Below are 24211 nucleotides of genomic sequence, written 5' to 3'. Positions count from 1 at the left end.
GTATGTCAAAGGTCCTGTTTGAAGATTCTGATTTTCTTGAAATGCTCGGTTTTCTTTCCTGGTGGAAAACTGATGCAAATGAAAAAACAATCAGATTTTGATTCATATTTAAGTTTTTTTATTGTAAGTCTATTTTTTGAAGAAGAGTAATTTTCCAAAAGACTCCATAGAACACCTTTGAACTGCACCAATGATTTCTCTGACTTGGACTTTAGATGAATATTTACAATTTTATATGGACTCTAGAATCAGGCTAACAGTATGCTGGCTATAGCTTTCTTTCCTGATCTTAAATATTTTATGCATTACGTATAATGGAGTTTACCAATTAAATGCCTATCTCAAATATAATGAAGGTTGCTTGCCTTGTTTGTTTTTATGATTACATAAGTCATCTTTGTTTAAAAATCTATGTATATCTTCAGAAAAGGAGGAGGGGAAGATGAAGTCAAAGGGCTGATAGTTTAGGTAGTGTGCTCAGAAATTAAGTAAGTAGAAACCCTGGATAGATTTAAAGAATATTAATGGAGATATTTTTATCGACCCATTTAAGGTCATATATCTAATCAACTGTGAATTAGTCTCAAAGGCACTTGCTTGGCAACGACCACGTGCAAAATCATTTCTATGAAGAATTCACTACAAACTACTTCCACAAGTATTGTTGGCTGAAAAACTAGGGAAAAGTAGAAAGCAAATGTGATTCTGGGAGGAAAACTCTGTTTTCTGCTCCCACTCCAGATTATTTCACCCTTCAGTATATGCAGGCTTCCACATTGTGTAGTTGTTCTGTCCTCTTGAAGCTTAGAATCAGGGATCTTTTCCAGTTATATTATTTCCTTTCTGACACAATTCAGTATTTCTTTTTCATTTCTTAAGCTGAAACAAAGTTATTGTGCTGCTTATAGGAACAGGCTGAGTAAAATAAGTGTATGTAAATGTTAAAGAGGTTCTAATGGAAATCTAGTAAAATATAGAGGTAAAAGTAGTTTTGGTAACACAACCATCTCTAAGAACAGCCTAAATGACTTCACTGATTTTTTGTTTTTTAAACGTTTCATTTCCTGTACAGTGATTCCAGTGGAGGAAATGGAGCTCAAATGTTGTTTTGATTCTGAGAATTTTTTTCTTCCTTTGGAAATTTTGTAACACATATAACACATGCACTTTTATTCCCATTGTTACACAATAAAAAAGAAATTATTACTGTTTTCCTGCTTTTTGTCCCGAAGTGTATACTATTAATTATGTATACTGTTGGTAGAGATTCAGTTTTTTCCTAGTACAGAAGGAATTCTGTAGTACAGAAGGAATTTTCCTTCTCTGGCTGTTAGATTTCTAGGACTTTCAGTAAAATGTGCAGTGAATATCCAAGTAATTCATCTTTAGCCTATACTGTGATAAACCTCCTTATTCTAGTGGTATTTGAGAGTTCGTTCTTGGCTTTTTTTTAAGATGCTTTTTGGGGTTTTTTTGTTTCATTTAGCCTTCCTTTTGCCTTTACTTCAGATAATTCCTGTTTAAGAAAAGGATGGTGCAATCTTAACATGGCTCTGAAGGTGGACACAGGTGATCAAGATGAGGTCAAATATTTAATGGAAAGTACCATATGAGAAGGAAGCAGATCTCAAGTAAAACCTCAGTATTAGTAGTGATATGTCTTCAGCATTATTGGTTGCCTATCGACCTGGAATTATACGAGAAATTCTCTGGGTTGGTAATCATGAGTTTCCAAAACTGCAAGGTACCACTAGTTATTAACAACTTTCCTGATAATTGTGTTTTTATTAATGACGTATGACTAGACTGAGAAGAGTTTTAATCAATAGTGACTTCTTTCACACTTTTAAAAATTTGACTATTTTGTATTTTGGAAAATGAATTTTAGAATTCCATGTTATTAGTTCTCAGTAAGTCTTGTTTCTAGGATAGCATTGTAACTTGAGATTTTTATAGTAAACTATGCTATAGGTGACATCCCTATTGTGTGTAAGTTGAAGACCATAAGCGTTCACCACAGAGCCAGTGTGCAAAATGTGCTTTTCTTGTACAACGCTCAGTTCTCCGACTTGTTCGTACAGCTCCAAACAGCGGGATTGGAGTGTGAATTCTGTGGGATTCTGTGGGAATCGCATGCTTGTGTCTGAACCTAAAACTCAGTTTTCTTTATTTGGTGTAATTATCTTACGGAAATCTCTGATGCCCTTTTCCTGACTTTTTAGCCTGTCAAATTGTAACCTTAAGGTTGTGCGGATACATCTCCGATTCCACGGGGGTGGTGGGAGCTGCCGGCCCGCTAGGTGGCACTTGGAGGTTGGCGGTGGCAGTGGAGTGGGCTGCAGGAGTGCGTTTGGATCAAATCTTGAGAATTGATTTGAAAGTTTGTGCATGTTAGTTGCCTTGCTTTAATATAGTTGTTTTTTTTAATGAGTAGACTCTTTTTTTGTCACTCCATTACTGGCAGTTTTCCATCTTTTCTTGATGAGCAGCTTGCTTTTACTGGCGTGTATCAAGAATAGTGTGACCAGCAGGAGCAGGGAAGTGATCCTGCCCCTGTACTCGGCACTGGTGAGGCCGCACCTGGAATATTGTGTCCAGTTTTGGGCCCCTCGCTTTAAGAGAGATATTGAGCTCCTGGAGCGAGTCCAAAGAAGGGCGACTAAACTGGTCAAGGGGCTGGAAAATAAAACTTATGAAGAGAGGCTGAGGGAGTTGGGGCTGTTTAGCCTGGAGAAGAGGAGGCTGAGGGGAGACCTGATTACGGCCTATAAATACTTGAGAAAAGATGGTGGGGAGGTAGGGGAAGGGCTCTTTACATTAGTGATGGGTGATAGAACAAGAGGAAATGGGCATAAGCTTAGTCAGGGGAGATTCAGGTTGGATGTTAGGAAGTATTTCTTCTCTGAAAGGGTTGTCAGCCACTGGAATAAGCTGCCCAGGGAAGTGGTTGAGTCCCCATCCCTGGATGTGTTTAAGAATAGGGTGGATGAGCTACTTGAGGATATGGTTTAATGGGGATTAGGGATGGTTGGACTCGATGATCTCTAAGGTCTTTTCCAACCTAGAAATCTATGAAATCTATGAAATCTATGAATTCCCTGTTGTGCTTTGCTTGTGTGTGCAGCTTTTGCTTTGCCTATTAAACTGTCTTTATCTCAACTCATGAGTTCTTCACTTTTACTCTTCTGATTCTCTCCCCCATCCCACTGGGGAGGAGTGAGCGAGCAGCTGTGTGGTGCTGAGTTGCCGACTGGGGTTAAACCAAGACTCAACCTAGAACAGTCTCGGCTTTTATGAAAAAGGAGTTGCAAAAGAAGTGTCTGAATGGTTTCCTGAGCTTCCTTCTGCCCTGCCCATGATTCAGCCCGGTGGGTGGTCTGTTGGCTGCTGAAGTCGATCGTGAAGAATTAGACAAAGCAGTGCGGGAGTTCACGTTGCGTAGTGGCTGCAGAGGTCTTCAGTATGTAGTCGTTACACAATATACAAGCTGCTGTAAGGTACCTTTTCAGTCCTTTCTGGCAGCATAGCCTAGCATGACTTCCAGTTCAGCAAGGTCACCTTAGATGTTTGCTACAGATGGTGGAACTTCTCCTGCGAAAGCTAAACTCACACTTTAAAGCTGTCTTGAATTGAGATGTAAATCCTGGTCTAAACTCTTGTGAAGTCACCCATTGATCTAACTGGATTTGGGCTAGTTCCTTAATCCTTAATTTGTGGCATCTATCAGGGTGCATGCTTAAAAACAAACAAACAAAAAACAACTCTTGAAAAATTCTTTGTATCACTATACCGTACCTTGACATTTCCAGGGCTTGCGTCCCATGAATTTTTGCATGCTGAAAGATAGAGTTGTTCCAGCATGTTCTCCCAGAAAAGCCTATTGCCGTTTTGCATCTTGTAAGACGTTTTCCTGTTCTGTTCTTTGAATATGTCAACTTTGAGCAATATTGATGATGGTAATAAAACTGAGAGAACTATTGCTGCAGGTGCATTTGTACTTTCAATCACACTTGACTTAGTCCTCCGTGCACCTCCTTGGCAAGCAGTAGCTCATTTTCAAGAGACGCTGATGGCTTACTACCTAGTTCTTCCCACGGTCACAGAGCAGCACTTGAAGACTGCTTTGTTTCAGAGCACTGGAGGTAATTGCTTGGTGACAGGCAGAGCTGAACATGTTTGAACTGCCTGAAGGGATGAGCTGACTAAGGAACTGCAAAAATTACAAAACTCAATAAGTGCAAGGGCCTGGCCCCAAGCCTACGTTTTAAAGAGGCTGTGTGACCCACCAGCTAGTGCTAGGATGCAGCATGGGAGTTCCTGTATTACACAAAGGGACAAAATTAGGAAGGCACTTCGGCACCCAGTGAGGATACCCAGAGGGCACACATATATTACAAAAAGCATATGTAACGTCGTGAAAATATGGAAAAAAACCAACTGGCTGCTTTCCTGGTTGCCTGGCAGCCAGGTATTCAGAAAGATGGGCACTGCTTTGATGAATAATGTGTTGTGTCGGCGTTAAAAGTACCACGTACACGTCATACCTGTGGTCAGTGCCCGTGTCTGTGTTGCACACATGCAGTGTCAGTCCAGACCAACACAATGCAAATGAGGGTGATGCAAAGTCAATCAGCACTCGCAGCCTCTGCAGCACCCAGCAGATAAAATGTGCTGCTCAGTTCTCCATACAAGGCATCCAGACTTTGTGAAATGGCCACGTTCATTCATTGTAGAAATCCATCAGAGTGAGAAGAATAATATTTCAGTAAGGAACTGGGCCTGAAGAAAGTAAGCAAAAGGGGTTGCCATTAAAATTAAGGGAGGAGGATTTAAAAATAAATATCAGAATGCTCTGGAAATACTCTTCTCAGAGCAGCAAACTGTGTAGGCCACCTTATACAAGCCCCTGCCCCAGCTGCTGTTTCTGTGATGCATACCCCAGTCTTCACTAGGTAGATTTCTTACAGCTGTAAGCAGGAATATTCCCAGCACTGGCATAACTTAGAGCATTTACTTTCAAAGAAAATATTTTATTCAGATGTCAGAAATCTTCTGATCTGACAGGAATGGGGGAGGAAAAAAAGAATTTAGACTCATGTGCTGCAAATACTTCATTAGTAATGAGACGTTTTTCTTGAGAGAGGATTCTTTAAAGAAAAAAGTGAGGAAAAATCAGAATCTAAACACGAATAAAGATAATGCAATTAACAGGCTTGGCCAAAGTAAGGCTGAATTAAAGATCTTAAGCATATAGAAAATCCTTTTTCCCACCACAAAAAGAGACAAATTTTCTCTAAAAGCCAGGTATGAAACCCACAAATGGAGAAACAACTGTTAGGACTTGGTTGGAATGATAGCAAATTTTTTTAATTTTCACTTTTTTAATTGTGTCAATCTTCTGTGAGGATAGCTAAGATTTAAAATAAAAGATGGTGTGTTTGGTTGGGTTTTTTTAAGCTAAGCACAACCAACTGATTTTCCTCCTCCTCTCTACCACTAAATCCTACTGGAGGATTGTTTGGGCAAGGCACCTCATCCAATATCATATTCTCAAAAACAAAGAATTTTGTGGATTCTCCAATTTTTGGATTGTGGTCCAGATTTTAGAGAAAATTCTGCTGAATGTTGTATGGGCATTACTACATTTCTAATTGAGGTGAGGTGAGTCTGTATCAAGGCTTCTCAGAGATATTGATGAACTAAGTGAATCATCTAACACTGATTCTGACTTTTAAGCTTTAATCAAATTTCTCTGGCAGATTCTTTCTCCTTGAATCAGTATGCCAAGTATTACTCTGCATTGTGTCTATCATTCATAAATATTCCCACAGCAAAAAACAAACCTGTCTTGTTGAAATGCAAATAAGTCATTGGATTTCATTATGTAACAACTTTTGCCTTAGGTTATGTATAGTCTTGGAAAGTGACTGTAATGTAGTGCAAGCTTTTAATATTCCTGTCTAGCTTTTTTTTTAATTATTATACTCTTTTTTTGTTTATCTGAAGTGAAAGAGATTATCTGTACTCTAACATAAGCCTTCAGAATATCCCACTTATACAAAGGTTATGGGACTGAGCCCTGTTTTTTCCACAGAATAAATAACTTTTGAACAAAAGGCTTCACTATGTTGTTAATCAGATTCTCTTACTTTTCTTGCACTGCTGTTAAGCTGAGATGGATAACATTACCTTCAGTAGTCAGAGAGAAGAAGGAAGGTTGAGATGTAGCCAAAAATACCAGAATTAAGAAAATAAGATGTGTGTGGTTAGCCAAGGAAATTATTTTCTTGTAGCAGTGAGAGCAGCAGCTCTCACAGAGAAACTAGGCCCAAACCTTTAGCAAAATTAGGATTCTGAAAGCAGTTACAGAGCACTTTCCAACAGCAATGTTACTCAGGATTCCTGTCAGGGTGGAAAGTCTGTTTAAATGTGGCAGGACTTTTTGGTTTTGATCTCCCAATACATTTAATGATAAACTCCTTGAGTGTTTGTTTAGATCCATCTGTAATAACTTTATTGGTATGCAGTCTACGTTACAGCATTCTTTTTTTCTGTCCTATTATAATTTTCTGATCCTAATTTCCTGCTTCCTCCTTTGGTTTGAAGTGAACTGGTTCCTGAGAAAAGTCTTCCCCATAAGGCATAAATTCTGTGTTGGGGAGGATTCTTTGTAGATATTTGTTCTGTGAAATGGGATAATAAACTATTACAATACTACTATGGATTTGAAAAATACTTTGGCCAATGGCAGCAAGTCTGAAACTTCTATTTCATTATTATTTATTTTTTAGTTAATCCCACTGTGTAATTTGAGATAATCGATTTGCTCTGTTTTTTCCTTTGGCAAAAATGCAAAACCCTTCTTTTCCACCAAATGCACATGCATACTATGGACATGTGTTACTGACACGTCTGTACTTTAGTTAAAGCTCTGAATGAATGTTTTTGAATAGCATACCATAAATGTATTTAGAAATTATAATGCAGATTATTCTCAGTCTTGAATCAGTGATTATGAAGTGTGTTATGTTCTTCACATGAAAGACTCAGTGGTACTGAACTCTCTACAGCTATTCTTTGGTTGCATCCATCAGGCTATCACTGATATTGTTGGCTGTAGATGCTAACATGCTGTAACATTTTATTCTGAGGGTTTGTATTTAATCTTAATTTTTTCTTTTCTTATCAGGTCAAAGAGTTTGACGTTTCTGGCATGAGAGAGAACAAGTTCTTTACAAATACAAAATTTTAATTTTTTTTACATTTGTGACAAACTTTCTGAAATCCTTTGCAACATCTTAAAAATATTTTCATTTCATACTTTTGTTAAGGTTATGACTAAACATAATTGAATCACCTTAAATTGTCTTCAGACGCTGATTTTAATCTCTCGTACAGAAAACGGTAGTAATTGTGTTGGGCAATATATGTCCACGTTTTTTGACACAGTAATAAGCTGTGTTTATAGAGTGAACAGATATTGTATATATTTTTTAAAAATATCTTCCTGCAGCTGCTCTTGTGATACAGCAGGTTTTTAAGACTCCCTTCAAAGCTGCTACTAGGGAACTTCTAGGCACTGCCTTATTTATGATGTTAATGTTGTGGTAAGGTTGGCTTCAGGGGAGGGCCTTTTCAAAGCTTCTAGCTGCTTAACAGCACAAGGAATTTGTGCTCCCAAGTCCCTTAGCTGCTTTTGTAAATTACATTGCATGTATGAACCTGACTGTAAGGATGGATACTTGCTTGACCATCATTTGGATTAAATGGACCCCTTTAGCGCAGAAGAGGACGAAAAAGTACAGAAAATTTCTGGAATTAAATTAAAAACATTAACTAAGATCTGCAAATATACGTGGGTATCTCCACAGGAAAATCTTTGTGGACCTGGGTGAAGACCACATATCAAAATAACTAAAATTAGTTACTAAACTATGAGTTTTCTAGAGGAGAATTATTTAGTTTTCAGGTTCTGATCCGAAGCCTATTGAAATAGAAGGAACTTTGCAGAGTATAATGCTTGGGTTAGTTTTTGAGAATCTTCCTTTCAATGAATAGTACAAGGAGTCTCAATGAAGTCTGCAAGATTAGTCATTTAGTGCCTCTAGGGATATAGTAGTAATTAACAGTGAAAAACATCCTGATAAAGTACACTGAATAAAATAGTAATTGTATCCGGAGCAATTAACAGAGTGTATGATTGGATATAATCTTCTGGACGGAATTTTCTAAAACATCGAGTGTCTGTTCCTGCAAAATTAGTCATAACCACTCAAAACATTTCAGTACCAAGTACTGGAAAACGTTTTTTATTTTGCATTCATTCACACAGATAGCTTTTCTCATGTGCTCATGCTTGTTGGTGATTCCCAGTAGACTAATCTGAAGTCAGATTGTAAGTACGAAAGAGCAAGACCTTGCATTTTACATATTCTACAACATCAGGTATTGGAAAAATAACAAAACACTTTTCAACAGACTTGTCAGATTATTATGTAAGGCGGTACTTTTTCATCATTACACTATATTGCATCTAATCTTCTGTAAGTGCTCTTGCTTATTGCTTTTTTTAATGAATGCATTTCTCAGTTCTGAGTTACAGCTAGTCTTACGGTTTTAGGAGGGGCAGGTAATGTTACAAACACAGATGGGTTTGGTTAATTTCCAAAGAAAAAATGATTAACTAAGTGTTGGCAGCTGCATCTACCATTTTATATATATTTAAATGTATTTTATGGTACGAGTTGTTTTTCTAGATGTAAGGGTGGGAAATGCATCTATACCCTGTAACCTAATCAACTTTTCAGAGTTCACAGTGGCAACCAAATGCTGGAAAGAACATCTTGATGAGAACAAAGCTGTTGAGGAATTCTCCTGTGTCCTGTTAGAATGATGGCTTGGAATTGATATAATGCCAATGCCTGTGACGAGTCTGTAAAATTTAAAAGAAGTCTTAGTAATTTGATTATAATGCTTCATCGATTTTCCATAAAATTGCTTTTTGTGGGCTATACAGGCAGATCACGCAGGGCAGTCTCCTGTCATGCTTTCGCACTGACAGCATGCCGATCGCAAGGCAGGAGAGTGTTTGGAAGTGGTGTTATACGTTAGAGACTTTGAATTGCCAAACCAGTGGCGAGTCCAGCGTACCCTCTGACGAATGTTGATCAATAGTGTGACAATTCCTAAACAAACTGCCTCCCTGACCCTGCTCATGGTCTTTCTCAGGCCGCCCCATTAAGCCTCCAGCCATCACCTTTCTTGGTACAGAGCTCTGTAGCGTGCTCGTTCCAGTCTGAGGCCTTAGGCTCTAAACCTCTGTTGTTCGCTGTGATCTCCTTCAGCAGGTCAGGTCAACACCTGCAGTTCCATTCTCTGCAGCATTATACTACACTTCTTGTTTCTGAAAAGCAATACGTTATTTAAAACGAAACACTTCAGAGAAAGCAAGCAAGCAGTCTGACATGGAGTTGCTGTGGCTAAGCCACTTTCAGTACTTGAGCTAGTTAACTTTAATTTTAAGGTTAATTCATCCATCCCTAGGCTGAAAAGCAGACAGCACTGTAAGCAAACTGAAAGTACAGAACTTAAAGAAAACTAGAGATGAAATACTGAATAATCAAATGTCTACTTGCCGGGTAAAGAGAGCCTGCCCTACTGCTGAGTATTGAAAATGATCATTACCACACGTCAGCCATCTGGGGCTGGGGTCATCTCTGGATTTACTTTGTGTCTTTGCTTATCTTGTTTCAGTTTCTGAAACATTTAATTTATTGTATTTCTATAAAATTACTTGTGGTGATCCTTGGCCTTGTTTATAAGTATGCTGTGGTAGCTCTTTGCTGCACTCGAGCCCTCTGTGGTTGCCTAGTAGATGCTGTGATGTTTTCCTGGGAAATTTCTGTGGGCAGAAGAGAGGTGGCATGAAAACTTAAGTTTGTTAATCACAAAGCAGCTTGGTCTCGAAAGTGACTGCATGGTGTAAGAACAAATTGCCGTTACTATAACCGGAGTTTTTTCTTTAAGCAACTTTTGAAGTGCCTGTCATTTTAACATCTTCAGGTACAGTTTCTTTTTTTCCTCAAAAGGTACATGATGATGCTTCTGAAAAGAAGCAACCTTCCAGTGGCTTTAGAGGGGAAAAAAAGTTTACAAATAACTCCTTCAGCAGATTACATTTATCAGCTTTCCAATCTGTTTTTGAGATGAAAGGTGAAACAGTCTGACCTGAAACAAAGAAACAAAACCCTATCTTGTCTTTGAACTTTTTGCCAAGGAAGTAATGGGTTTATGGAATTTACCTGTGCAATGCTGAAATTTGCTGAGAACAGCAGCTTTTAATGAAGCATGCAAAAATATTTGAGATTAGATATATTTTGGTACGGAGGCATGAAGAGTATATTTGTTTGAGCTGTAAGTCTGAAATGTTTCTGTCTGTTTTCTATATATCCGTGTACCTTTATGTACCTCAATTTTAACTGAGCTTTGTATTCCAGAAGTCATTGCTTACATTTTGAAAATAAAAATAATTGTAGTAGTCCTAAAACATGGCTTTAGTCTCTTCAAAGAGGCCATATGTGGATTTTAACATCTTACTTCTGGGCAACTTGAATCTTTCAGCATTCATTTTCCAAATACACAGGCTGGTACATAACTTCATACGTGAAGCTATTCCTATTGATTTCAACAGGACTATTCACATGAAGAAAGTATGTCCATGGATGTTTGTAGGATCAAAGCACTATGAAAAACAAAACAGGAAAATAAATGTCATTTACAACCAAGATCATCCAGCGCTTCTGTACTGATATATTTCTATGCGTTAATCTTACTAATTCAGAGAAAAAAGATTTACTAAAAATATATATATGGAAAAGATATGATCTGTCACAGAAAATGTGAGAGCATCACGTAACAGGGACTCATAATAAGAAAGCCAGGTTATTTTGCTGTAGAGCCTTCAGCTGCACAGTAGACTAATACTTACCTGTACTGAACACATACAATAAACAGATGGTCATGGAAGGAAAAAGTGTCAGATTAGATAGATAAATTGGGAGCACAAGTAGATCACAAAGATTATGAGAAGCACAAAAGTCAAAGTTCTTACCAAGGAAGCTTCCTAAGCAGCGAAAAACTCTGCGAAGTCTCACAGGGAAGGAGAAACAGTAGGGAAGTGTTTGAAGTAGATTACTGATATTAGGACAGGCATTTATGTGGCCAGGGTCCATAAAGTGAAGTTACTTACCTAAGAATTATGAAAAAAGAGCTTCTTTGTCCCCCTCCCTTTTTCCTTCTCTTTTCCTAGCTCTTTTCCAAAAGTAGAACTTAAAACAACACAGTACCTCACTTTTAAGAAAACATCTATACATACTATAGAAAACTCTCTAGTTTGCTCTAGTAGCAAACTGTCCATCATAGAGAAGCCCTAAATAGTTACTTTTTGGGTTCTGCTGCACTTAAACAATCAGGTGACCAAAAAGCATGCAGAATTAACATGACACAGCCAGAAACCCTTGCATGCTCTACCAAACAAGGCTCTTTTAAGACGAAAAAGGAGCCTCCACACATGGCATTTAGAATACTTAAACCAGACTGAAAGCTGCTCTCCTGCTTTTCAGTGAGGTTCTTTATTCCTGCAGATGTTCTGCAAACATGGCATTAAAACACGTAGCAGATACTGACCCGTTATTTCAGGTGTTCCATTAGGCACCCTGTTTCTCGGTTTCAGTCCCTACTGTCACACTTGAGTCACCCTGCAGCTGGTGTGAAACAGAAGTCTAGACAAAGGCTTTTTTAATCATGGCAGTTCTACTTAGTTCTTAAGTTTACAATCAAATCTGCTTACAAGTAATTGTAGTACTGTATGGCTTGCTGCTAAGCTGTCTTACTTGTTTTTTATGGAAGAATATTGAGATTTCTCAAAAATTCTAGTGTTGTAAATGTTCCTAGACTAAGCTGCTTTGTGATTAACAAACCTACTATGATGAGCCAGAGCCTGAAATCACTGTTTCCTTTCCATTTATGAACTCGGGCTTCATACAGGAGGAAGGCACAACAACACGGATATCTTCAGTTTCCCTAATATGGTTCAGAAATCTCATGAATGAAAAACTGTTTTTAATCTCATGGGGTGGGACAAGCATTATAACATATGGTGGCCACATTGTTTTTCAGACCCAGAAGCAGCACAGCACAGAATGAAGGTGTACCAAAAAGAGTGTTTCTTAGAGCATCATAGTGATTCTGTTATCTTCATCCTCCTAGGACTTGGCTTTCTTGCTCGCTTGCTATTGGCATCCAGGTTGACGAGAATAGAGAAGCCTTGAAATAATATTCGACATGAATAAGATTTGTTGTCGTTTAAAAACCATTCTAGTAGCCAACATGGAAAACAATTACTGCCTTTCTTTTTGCAGTAGCTTAAACATAGCTGAGGACTATTTCCATGTGTGTCCTTCCCTGATTGTGTATTCTTTACACTAAACCAGCTTTTCTCTGCCTGCAGACAGTTTGTGAAATACCTGTGTAGACAATATTTTTTTAAACCAGATATGCACATATTCATATGCATGCAAGCAAAGCAGAGAGGAATGAACAGTATTAATTAAACTTAAATTACTTAGAGGTTTGTCTAATTTTTATTTGATTTAAAGTGGAGGCTAGTATGAGAACAGTGCACAATAAATCCAAGAAATTCCGCATAAGGATTAGCTGAACATGTGAACAATGTGAAAAGGCATGGGTGGAACACCTCCAAATTTTCACTCTGCTCTTGAAGTTGTGTTTGCAAAGATGTTAGACCATCGTCATTGTTCTTCTGGGCTCATTCTTTACATGCTGAGCATTCTTTTTAGATACAGCACTGCAGAAGAGGAAGGATTACTTCATGCATCTTTTGAGCAATACCATCATCCAAAACTATCAATACTATTACTGTTTTGGTGCAAGTGTGATGTTGTCTGTCTCAGGTTCAGCTTGAGACCAGGTGCAGTTCCAGATTCTCCTTTGTAGTACACCAACATGCCCAATTATTTCCCACCTCATGAGGTGGTAGCAACACAAAAGACTGCAGAAATCCGTTCTGTCCCTTTTACAGTGCTTTCATGTCCTTAGGGAAAAATTCACTTCCTTTTGGGGAAGCAGGATTTGTGGTAAAGTGAAGACCAATGGTTCATTTCGACACATTTTGATCAAAGCAGTTATAAAATACTTTTTTGCTTTGATGCATCTTGTTCTGAGTTAAATGCATTCATGCAGATAAATCCTAGGGTGTGCAGGATTTGGCCCTGGAGAGGATTTAAATGAACGCTGGGTAAAGTCAGGAAAGGTTGTGTTATTTTTCAATAAGTTTTGAATTAAGTCTCAGTGGAAACTTACATTTTAGGCATCCCTACACATCTGAATTTTACTGTTCCTTCATTTCTGTCAATGAAGCTGAAGGCTGTCTGCATGCAGAAAGCTGCCAGAGGGTCAAGGAAGTGTTTATTCCCATATATTCACTTTTAGATCACATCTAGGGGCTTGAGTGGGATCCCAGGCTTAAGAAAGATACTGATGAACTCCTACAGAGGGCCAGCTACTGCTTGAGGACCTAAAGTACCAAACATACAAGCAGAGCCTCAAAGAGCTGGGTTTGTTCAGCCTGGAGCTGAGGCTGCAGGGGCTGTTGTGGTGACCTGATGGGCGGTTATGCAGAAAACTGACTATCATTCTTCTTGGAGACACACAGATGACCAGCAATAGACACAGGTTACAGCAGGGAAAATTCTAGCTAGGTAGAAGGACAAAAATTCTTCCAAGTGAGTGTGTTCAGTCACTGGAATAGAGCCTGAGAGAAGTTGTGGAAGGTTGGAGATTTTCAAAATTCAACTGGATAAGGTTCTGAACAACCTGATCTAAACTTGGCATTTTCTCCAACTTTGAAGTTATTCATGAAATTGGACTTGATGATCTTCAGAGGTTTCCTCTAAAATAAATATTATTTTACAATTCGAATGTCAGCAATGCATGATAAAGTATCTTTAAAAAGGTCTTCCTTCTACAGATCTAGTTCACCATGTGGTCCCACAAGTGGCTGCATAAGCACAGCTGTAGAGGTAGTAAACTATGAAAAAAAATATCAGGATGGAAAGGAAGAAAAGTAGTAGTCAAAGGAAGCCGCCTAGATAGGCTCCGATGCTGCACACATCGAAAGTGAGAGTTCTGGCATTTGTCCTTGACTGTTTGTGCCAAGAGCCCTGCCACAGCACTAACAGTTATGGATCACTTTCTTAGTGGACACTGTATAGGAACAAGAGATCAGACCAAGATTATCCTGTGCTGTACTAATTGCTTAAACCTGGATAGCATCTAGGGACTGAGAGCTCGACGTGGAAAGTCAAGAATGATATGGTAGATCAGTGCCATGTACAGAGGCCAGGCTGATCACCTTCAAAAGTCTATGTCCCAGCTTTCATACAAAAAAATCAAAATCTTAATCTTGGCTTCTGATAAATGATTCCTTGTCATGATTCTGTCAATCACATCAGTACCTACATCTTAATTAAAAGTGCAGCAATCTGTAATCCTATAGCTCTGTATTGGAAAGACAGAAAAACTACTGCAGTAATTACATTTGAGAAGGGAAGAAAGCACATATGGAATGCACATGTAGGTAGGTATGTGAGGAAACTCATTGAGATTCTTGCAGAAATAAGGAAATACCTGAAAAAAAAACCCCACTGTTGTAACTACTAAAAGCCAGTAATTGCCAATATGGGGGGGGGGGGGGGGGGGGGGTTAAAAAAAAATAATAAATCAATAATAAATCAAAGCGTGTCTGTTCAGCCTTTAGGTCATTTTTGGACTTTAATAAGCTAGGGTTCAATGCAGGACATGTGGAGTCTTCTCTTAAGTAACAATAGAACCCACTAAAAAGCCTACAATGTGACTCAAAAACATAATTTCTAAACTCTGATGTTGCAGATGTCTTTACTGGTATACCCATGAGTATGGTCTGTGATAAACCCGTGCTGGGATGTTGTCTGCCTGTGCTTTTGTCTGTTACGGTAGCAAATGTTTACATCTGGACAAAAGTCTGCTCTAATGCTGTTCCTTATGGAGGAGAGCAGGATTTCTCCCTAGTTTGTGTCTCTGAGAGAATTTACTTGACGTGAATATAAAAGTCACATTGATGCCTGATCCTCATGGAGATGAAATTCTAGAAGTGTTGAAAGTTGTTGCATCTAAATGCAGTGAGGGAAAGCCATCTTCAGGAGTCTGTTTGCTGGCTGTCTTTTCTCACTGTAAGTGCGTTCATTTTGGCAGTTTGCACAAATGCAAGCTCCAAAACAGAGTTTTGATCATTTATTTTTAAATAAAATCATCATAGAAAAGAGAGATTCCCAGTGTCTTTTCCAATGCAGTCCTATTAAAATCTGTAGAGTTATTTTAACTTTACAACAAAATAAATCAAAAGCAGAATACAATCCCCTGCATCATGCTGTGATTTTCTATTTTAGATAAGATTCAGCAGTAGACTGAATTGCTATTAAAACTAAAAGCTCTGTGGCAAAGTGCCTATGACTGAACAGAAAAGAAAAAAAAAAAAGCTGTGAAAAACTGTCAGCCTTATTATAAAAAATATTTTTTTCCTTAATAGAAACAGTTTATAGTCATTCTTGTGTATGATTAACTTTTTTCATTCTTTTCCCCATTTTTCACATCCCTCTCTCATTTTCATGGTTAAAGAAAAGCCAAAAAGAGAGAGTGACTCAGAAGAGCAGATGAAGTAGCCATTTCCTGAGAGTTTTTACTTCTTTTTTTTCAAAAAAACCCACAGAATATTGGCAGCAGCAGGCCTGGGAGCATTACACTTTGGAGTGGACTAGCTGCTTTATGGTGCTAGAACACTAAGATAAAGCTGCTTTAAACTTGGTAGCTCTTCCGATTATCCGTGATTTTGGGGCTTGATGTGGTCCCTAAAATTAGCACTACAAAGAGTGATGCTTCCAGTAATCAAGCCTTAGCAGAAGTACAGCTGAAAGATGCAGCTAAATGGTTATTTATCCCCATGTGCTAGTAAAGGAAGACAATGTCTTACTCCTTGCCCAAGCCAGGATGGAAGAGAATGAGTCGGTAGAAACAGGAATGACAGAAAGTGGGAGTACGATCAGTATGCGTTCTCCTCTGTTACCGCTTCTGCTTATAGTCTGCACAGTGCAGTCATGGGGCTAATAGAGTAACCGTCCAGTGGCAATGAGCCTGAAGTAACTGCTGCTTTTGAGAGAGGTTTTTCAAAGGTACCAATGAAGGTTGGTTGTCTAAAAGACAAGGTAACGTCGCTAGTAAGCTACAGGATCGAAACACAATTTTGCTTTTGGCTTTAGTAGTTTTGTTTCCAGTAGTCCGTATTGTGGACTGTTTGGTTAGGCCCATCCCCCGGATGTGCATCTGCATATCTTTGCTGCTAGTCATCTTGTTCATGAGGTAGTAGACACCAAAGAGTCTCTCGGAATGTGTGTGTATGCTGGGGACAGTCTGAATGCTTTTATAAGCATAATTGCGTATGGAATGATGTGCCCTTTTCCCCTGTCATGTTTCCATATTACTAATCAATCACTAATTATTACTAATTACCTTTTTTTCCTCCTCTCTCTTAACATAAAACAAGAACAGAAATGCTCGCTTCCTTTCATGTTCCTAAAAAAAAAAAAACAACTCATGAAAAGATACTATATACAATCAAATTTTGTATTCTGCTATCTTCCTAGATAGAGGAAGAGGAGAAAATGAAGAATTTGGGTTTGGTAATCTATTTTTTGGGAAATGCACAATTTCCAGATCTTGACAAGTTATGCATTTATTTTTCTTTTCTAATTTTATTTGGATTCTTATTTTGGCTACTAATTCCTAAGTCTACACTGAACCTGAACATAAATTTTGGTACTCAGTGTGTAAGGGGTGTAAGCAATTTCATCTGCTTCATTTTAGAATTCCTCCAGAAGGGTCATTTCACTCCTACTGAATGAGAGATAATGTATTTGTTTTATCAAGTCTTTATAAACACAGGTCCTCGCTTCTAGTCAAGATTGCTAAGGAAAGTAATTTATTAGTGATGTCTAAATCTTACTATGTTCAGTGAAAACACTTTAAGGTTCTGTGTCTGGCCTTAGAAATTACATTATTGTTACTGAAGATTGAGGGAACTCCTTACAGTAGATATAGATTGATATTTCCTGTATTTGGAAAGATTATTCCATGGAAATCACCAATAAGGAAAAATTTCCTGAACAACACAAATACAAGGTACTGATGACACTGACATGGCTATTCTTTGTCCCTTGTGCCATCACAGCACTTTCCTTTCTTCTGTAGTCTCTAAGCTCCTATTTCTTGAATGTATTTGCCCTCAGAACTTCTTACGATGTACAAAGTTAATGTCACCAGGTAAGACTAAAGGTTTTCATAAACAAAGTGTGTGAGCATGTTTTTCCAGTTAATTCTACAGGGTTATTTTTCTATAAAACATAGTTTTAATCAGTTTTCTACTATTTGTGCCAAGGTACCATGATTAACTATATTAGTAGCACTTATAATTGTTAATCATTTAAATCAATATCTACTTCTGTCCCATTAGTACATTGGTTTGGTCACTGTGAATAAACAAATAGCTTATTCCCATTTTAGCACAACATAATCAAGTGCTAAATTTCAGTTAAAATACTGAACAAGGGTTATACAAAAATTGTTAAGGAGAACTTTTAATTTCCTTACCTAAGCAAAAGTTTGAATTTTAACTCACTCTTGTTATTCAAGTATCACTCCATTTATGGGCATTGGTGTTTTTTTTTAGTGAGAGAGAGTCTTTCTGCTTTATTTTTGTTGCTTAAGAATTGTTTTATGATTTGGAAATTGGATTAAACGAGGCATCAAGAATCAACCAAAACTGCTAAAACCATCGTCTGAACAGGGACATATACCAGTACAGCCTCAGCAGGTAACACTATCAGAAACTATCAATGTGCATAGCCTTGGGCTGCACAAACAGCTCAGTCACCTGCAGAGCCTGTAGCTGAGGAGGAAAATGAATTCTAGTCTCATGAAACACAGGCCCAGCCGTTCGACCACTATTCTTTTCTCTCAAGTTTCTTAAGGTAGAAATGTACCTTTTGCAGTTCGTACTTACCTCTTTGTGACAGCAGCACGGTGTAAGAATTTCAGATAGTGTGTTCAAGTTCAGTGCAATTTTGGAATTTCAGAGCCAAGATCCAGTGATTAAAGATTATTCAGAATAAATGAAAAGTATTTAGGAAATGAGAAAAGGACTTTAAAAACTGACCTTAAATCTGAATTCCAGAATCCTTAGTTATTGTCTCAGGGATTTCATTGCAGCTGTGAAATCATATTCAACTTCACATCCCTCCAAATTACGCAACAGGAGTCTCTGCTAATGCGAGTTGAGTGGGATAGTATAATTAAATTTTGGTTATCTTTCTCAACATCTTCTGCAATATTAATGTGAAATAGAGCTCCCTTTCTGTTTACTATTAAGTTTTCTTTCTAAAGCTCTGTCCAAGACTGATTACTGCTTTGCTAATGTTCGCTCTTTCTTCTGAGCTCCTCTGTAATCCCAGTCCATGTGGAAGTGCTGTAGGTACAGTGCCACACTGGTTGCATGTCTGAGAAACATTTGCTGGCATAATGCTCTGCTCTGGAAGCCAACAAAACTGTTGAGGACAGCTACTTCCCATTGCCTTTGTCCACTGCTTTTGCAGATGAGTAATTACATGCTATTGTTTATTTTTCTGAAAATGCACGTCTCAAGAGCACCATTTTTCCCATGCTTTGGTAGTATTTGTGGAGCATGCCCTTGTCTAGCTGCATTCAAGCGAGGCTATACAAATACAGAAGTATTTGCAAAGCAAACTTGAATTCTGCAAGATATTACATAATCAAAAAATAGAAAGATGGATCTGATCCCTAGACTGCTGAGATAGCCTCACAGATCGAGAGGTGAACAGAGCTTTATGGGGGAAGGGTTTTATTTCCAGTTGGTGAGTTTGGGAAAGGCATTGCCCATTTTATAGCCTCAGTTTGTTGTTGGTGAAACAGAAATGAAGATACTGCCTTCTGTGAATTGCTTTGAGAGCTGTGGGTGAATTATGGCATGTCAGAATGGGATAGTATTGTTCTCCTAGCCTGTACGGTAGAATCTCTGCAGTCCTCAAGGAGGCTGAATAGGTTCACTTCTGGCAATGTTTCAGAAGTGCACAACCATTTCTGCTTTCCTCTGTGTATCTTTGTCTGCTAGAAAAGATATTTAAGTACTGGAGTAGTGCTATTGCTTCCAATGGATGTCATGATTAGCACTGAGTATTTTGAGGGTAAAGTGTGCTACAAAACTAATGAGTGAAGCCTTAAGGGTCGGATAAACTATATGACTGTAATTGAAGATAATCGCCCTTAATAGAAAAATGGAATACAGTCATGATCTTTGTCCTGTTCTAGAGACTAATCTCAAATGGACCAAAAACTGCATGTTGACAAAAACGTTTTAATTAAATACTGATCATAGAGGTTATTTTAGTATTTAACATCCCCTTTCCACTCTCCAAATTTGCATTTAAAACTTCAAGAATTACCGCAAAAGTTAGATTTTCAAAAACAAAGTCACAAATTTTAAATTAATTTCCTTAGATGAAAAAGATATAGATGTGGAAGGCAATGCAGCTAGTAACTTTGGTGTACCAAAAGTTTGCTATGTAAAATCAAGGCTTAAAAGTACTGAGATGCTATTATTACCAGACAGCTACAGACCATGACCTGCCTAGCTCAGATATTATTGTCTTAAATCTAACTGAATTTTTATTACCTTCAGTGCTTTTTTTGCATGCCAAAAATGTAACAGAATGTGTGAGGTGGTATGTAACAATATGTGAAAGCAACTTGCACAAGCATTTGGATAGTTGTACAGATACTCTTGGACTGACCTCTAAATCAATTAAGTCCAGATCAGATCATTCATGACCACAGATCATTCCCATATGAGGACTTCTCCATGGTATAATAAATAAATCTCCATAATCAAACCCAGGACTGCCACTAGCCTGCAGTGCTGGTGTCAGAGGAGAGAGACAATGGAGTACAGAAATTAAACTATATTCACACGAATTGTTCTTTCAAATGAAACACTTTGCAACAGCAAAGACATCTTGCAACGTTTCTGATATTGCTGCCACATAGAGGAGTTTTTGTTGTCAATGAGATATCTCTCACAGGAACTTCATTTGTGGGAAACTTTGCCTGTCTTGCAATAAGGAAAACGCCAGTGTAGATGCTTGACCTGTAGGAAGGTGTAGAGTGAGAATGCCAAGATACAGATGGTCACACAGTGAAAGTGGCAATGTCATTTATGGACAACTACAAGACTGAAGTCTCTGGGTAGCTGCCACTTCAATAGCATTACAGAAAGAACATCTATCTTGGATTTTTTTGAAAGTGTCTCTTAACCATAAACTTCCTCCTTTATGTTGATCGAGCTGCTGTCTTTCATGAAATAAAAATTATTTTATTATGGTTTTGAGATGCACTTACTATCTTTAGGAGGGAAGGACTGTGTAAGAAGCTATTTAGTTAGGTAATATGTTATACCTCTATTTTATATATACTTATATTTAATTTGGGACAATTCTGAAATTCCAAGCATTTTAACTAACTTCTATAGAAAGCAAACCTTTGCCTTTTAGATAAATGCTGTGAGCGTTTCAACTTTTCAAACTTTCCGCTCTTACTGTCACTTTTGACAGATAGCTGGAGAAGTTAATAATCTTAGATACATTTAAATGCCTACAAGTTCAGGGTAAGCAGGTCGTCAGGCAACAGACGTTCATTCACAAGTTTGTCCTTAATGACCCATCTACCAATTCAAGGCAGCCTGCCTTGAAATCCTGTGAAGAACCAGGGTTTTTGTAGGGGGACAAAAGGACAGAGTTGTATAGGTGTGTGAGGAATTAACAGAAAAATTGTGTACAATTACATTTCAAAGCTTATTTTAAAAAACACAAATCCATAAGATGTCAGACTTTTTGATCTGTTTTCATAGAATTAATGGTTTAGTGTTCAGATTGCTGTAACAGATGAACTTTGAGTGATGTCACTGAGGATTTCCTCCCCACCTTGGTTATCTGTGAGGCATTTTTTTAGTGATGCTTAGCCTGGATTTGAACGAGGTCTCTCTTTGCCTATATAGAAGTGGGGATGATGCAGCAGTAGACAGTTAGCAGAATTAGTTTTGTCTGTATAGTTCAGAACAAAATGTTTTGTAGTTGAGAAACTGGAAAAATAACTGGTTTGCAATACCATTCTTGTGATGCTGATAACAGAAAACAGAATAAATAATACAGTTCTATGTCTACAAGAGCTGATTATTTACAAGTACATTTCAAGTGCTAACAACATATCAAGTGAGGTTCCTCAGTAAGGTAATTGTTTAATCATGAGGGACTGAGTTAATATCCCTGCTGTATAAAATACAAAGCAGTGTGAGGAGGATGGTTAAGGATCTTTGAGATAGAAACGAGATTTTTAAGAAGATCCTTTGGATGCACGCACATTAATAGATAAGCATGTTTGACACAGAAATTAAGAATTTCCAGAGGAATTTTTCAAGAAAGTGATGATGTGGTGTTTTGTACAACATAGAATGTTCCTGTGGCTTTTAAGTGAAAACCAAGCACATCTTAAGGCTGTTTTTCATAAATGAAATCTACAAACAGTGGAATCTGCAGTAGAAGAAGCAGATGAAACGCAAAAAGTAGTGTCTATTTTGTGTATAAACAGAAGAACACTTGAAAAATAAAAGTTGACTAACTTAGGGACTTTCTGGATGGCTAAAGTCCCAATTCATACTGTTAAGACAACTCAACTATGAAAGTGCTATTAGAAACTGGTTTGGTTTGTTGGGGTTTTTTTTGTTGTTGTTGTTGTTTTTTTTTAAATCATACCTTATTCAGGCCAGATGAGAAAAAACACACTTATCAAAAATGTTGGCAGTTGTGGGAAAAAAAAGAGTTGTTGAAAGATTGTACTGAACTTACTTTTTCTGCAGCAGAGGCAACAGATGCTGGAGGCCTCTCTGTTCCAGACAACTGTAGCTGCGCCACGTCCTTTCTTCATCAGCATTTCTTGAAAACATGGAAAGGGGAGTTTGGAACTTAACATTTTTCCAATAGGCAGTGTTTTGAAAAGGATACTTTTCACACAGTGAGGCAGGCATGGTAGAAGCTGTTTGGAAGCAGGCACTGCCTTCTGAAAACAATTACTGATAGTGCTGCATATGTGGAAATAAATGCTTTGAGAACTATTTATGAAGACAGTGCACGTGACTGGCAAAACACGTTTACTGAGTTTGCTCTGTGGTATTTGGGAGAACACATTGGCAACATCAGTGAAATAAATAATTGTTGCAGCAAAATGCACTCCTCTGGAATCCTCTGCCTGGGTAGCATAGTTCTGTATATCAAGATCAGAGAGCCCAGTGCCCACATTGTCATCTTCTCTAGTAAGCACACAGTGGAACGGCTTCCCTGATGCTACACTGTGTGCTGTGCTCAAGAACATGTGCAGGATCATACACAAAGTTGTACCTCAGGGGCTGGATGTGGGACAACTAGGATGTACATTTTAATATCACTGGTACTAGTAACAGATGTTGCAATACTGAGACATTTCTGAGCACGCTGCTATAGTGAACACTAGGTACGGTAGTTTACTTTCTGGACTGTTTTTCACCGAAATTCTTGCATGGAACATACATTGCCAGTGAGTTGCTCATCAAATACCTCAAGCCCCTTGCTTAGTTTTCTTTAGGTTTCTATCTCGTACTACAGTTCCTCATTTTAGATAATGGTAATAACATGTCAGCTGTCCTTTAAAAATGTTTCTAACCCTTCTGTTTGGAAGCATGCATGGGGACTGGAACCAACCAGCCAAAGCAATATCAGCATTGTTTCAGTTCAACCAATATACACCTGAGTGCACAGGCAGCCGTAACCAAAGGAAAGAGCTATTCAGACTTTCTATGTGCCTTAGTTCTATTCTGAATGACCACCAGAACCAAATACTTAGTTTCATGTGTGCATGCTACTCTAGGTACAGTATGGCAATGTTTTGTAGACTCTTTTTTTTTATTTTTTTTTTTCCTGGTAGGCAACAGGTGACCAATTCCTTGAAAGTGTTCAAAGAGGTAAAAGTGACAATGCCACCAAAACAGATTGATCCTTCTTCACGTGTTCTCTAACACGACCAGAGCACTTACAAGTAAAATTCTTTGTAGAGAAACATGGCTTAGGGCTGGGCCTGTAGGGATCTTAACATGGACCACGCCTTTGGTCTTGCTCTTGTGCTAGTGTATGCAGTAAGAGCCTAAGTAATTTACCCAAGATCCCATAATGAGATAGTAGCAGAATCAGAATTATGATTTGGGGGTTACTAAACTCTAATGCAGGATTTCCTCTCCTTAACCTTTCTTTTTTCTTCTGTACTCCTCCAAATATAGAGTTAAATTATTCAGTCTTTTTGCTTAAAGAAAGAGTGCTAATCAAAGACAAATCTCAGGATGTGGCACAGGTGTTTTAATTCATTATCAGATTTGTATAAATAAAGGATTTACATTTAAGAGTTCAAATGCTTCAGTTCAATCTGGTTCTTAATGGTAGTGTCTTAAAAACACTGAAAACATGACCCTTAGCTGACCCATGACTATCCAAATTGACATCAGAAGGAGCTGTAAACTGGCTTCATTGTGAAAATAACGGAATTCTTTTCTGTGATAGATACAGGGAAACAAAGTACAGGCTTAAAAAGAATCTATTTGGGGAACTGCATCTTAATGGTATCAGAATTGCGTAAATACATGCATAGTTCCAAGAATTTTCTAAAAGAGCCTCTGGGCTTTGATTTTTACATCTGCTTTACTCTGGTTATGTAGTTCACCTAATCCACTAGCCATTCAATATATATTTATATTGCTTCAATAGTTTGCACATTTATTTTTTAATGACAAGAGGCTCCAACTCTCTTCACATCTACACGGAAAGTATTTGCATAGCTAAGGGCTCGCACTGGTAAGTGAAGGCAGCTCACTGCTTGACCAATACAGATTGCCAGGCCTGGAACACCAAAGAAAACACTAAGACACTAAAGCACTTCCAAATTGTTTAGTCAGTTC

Source organism: Tauraco erythrolophus, chromosome 18 (assembly GCF_009769465.1).
Source record: "Tauraco erythrolophus isolate bTauEry1 chromosome 18, bTauEry1.pri, whole genome shotgun sequence".
In the NCBI taxonomy this organism is placed as follows: Eukaryota; Metazoa; Chordata; class Aves; order Musophagiformes; family Musophagidae; genus Tauraco; species Tauraco erythrolophus.
This window is presented reverse-complemented; position numbering follows the sequence as displayed.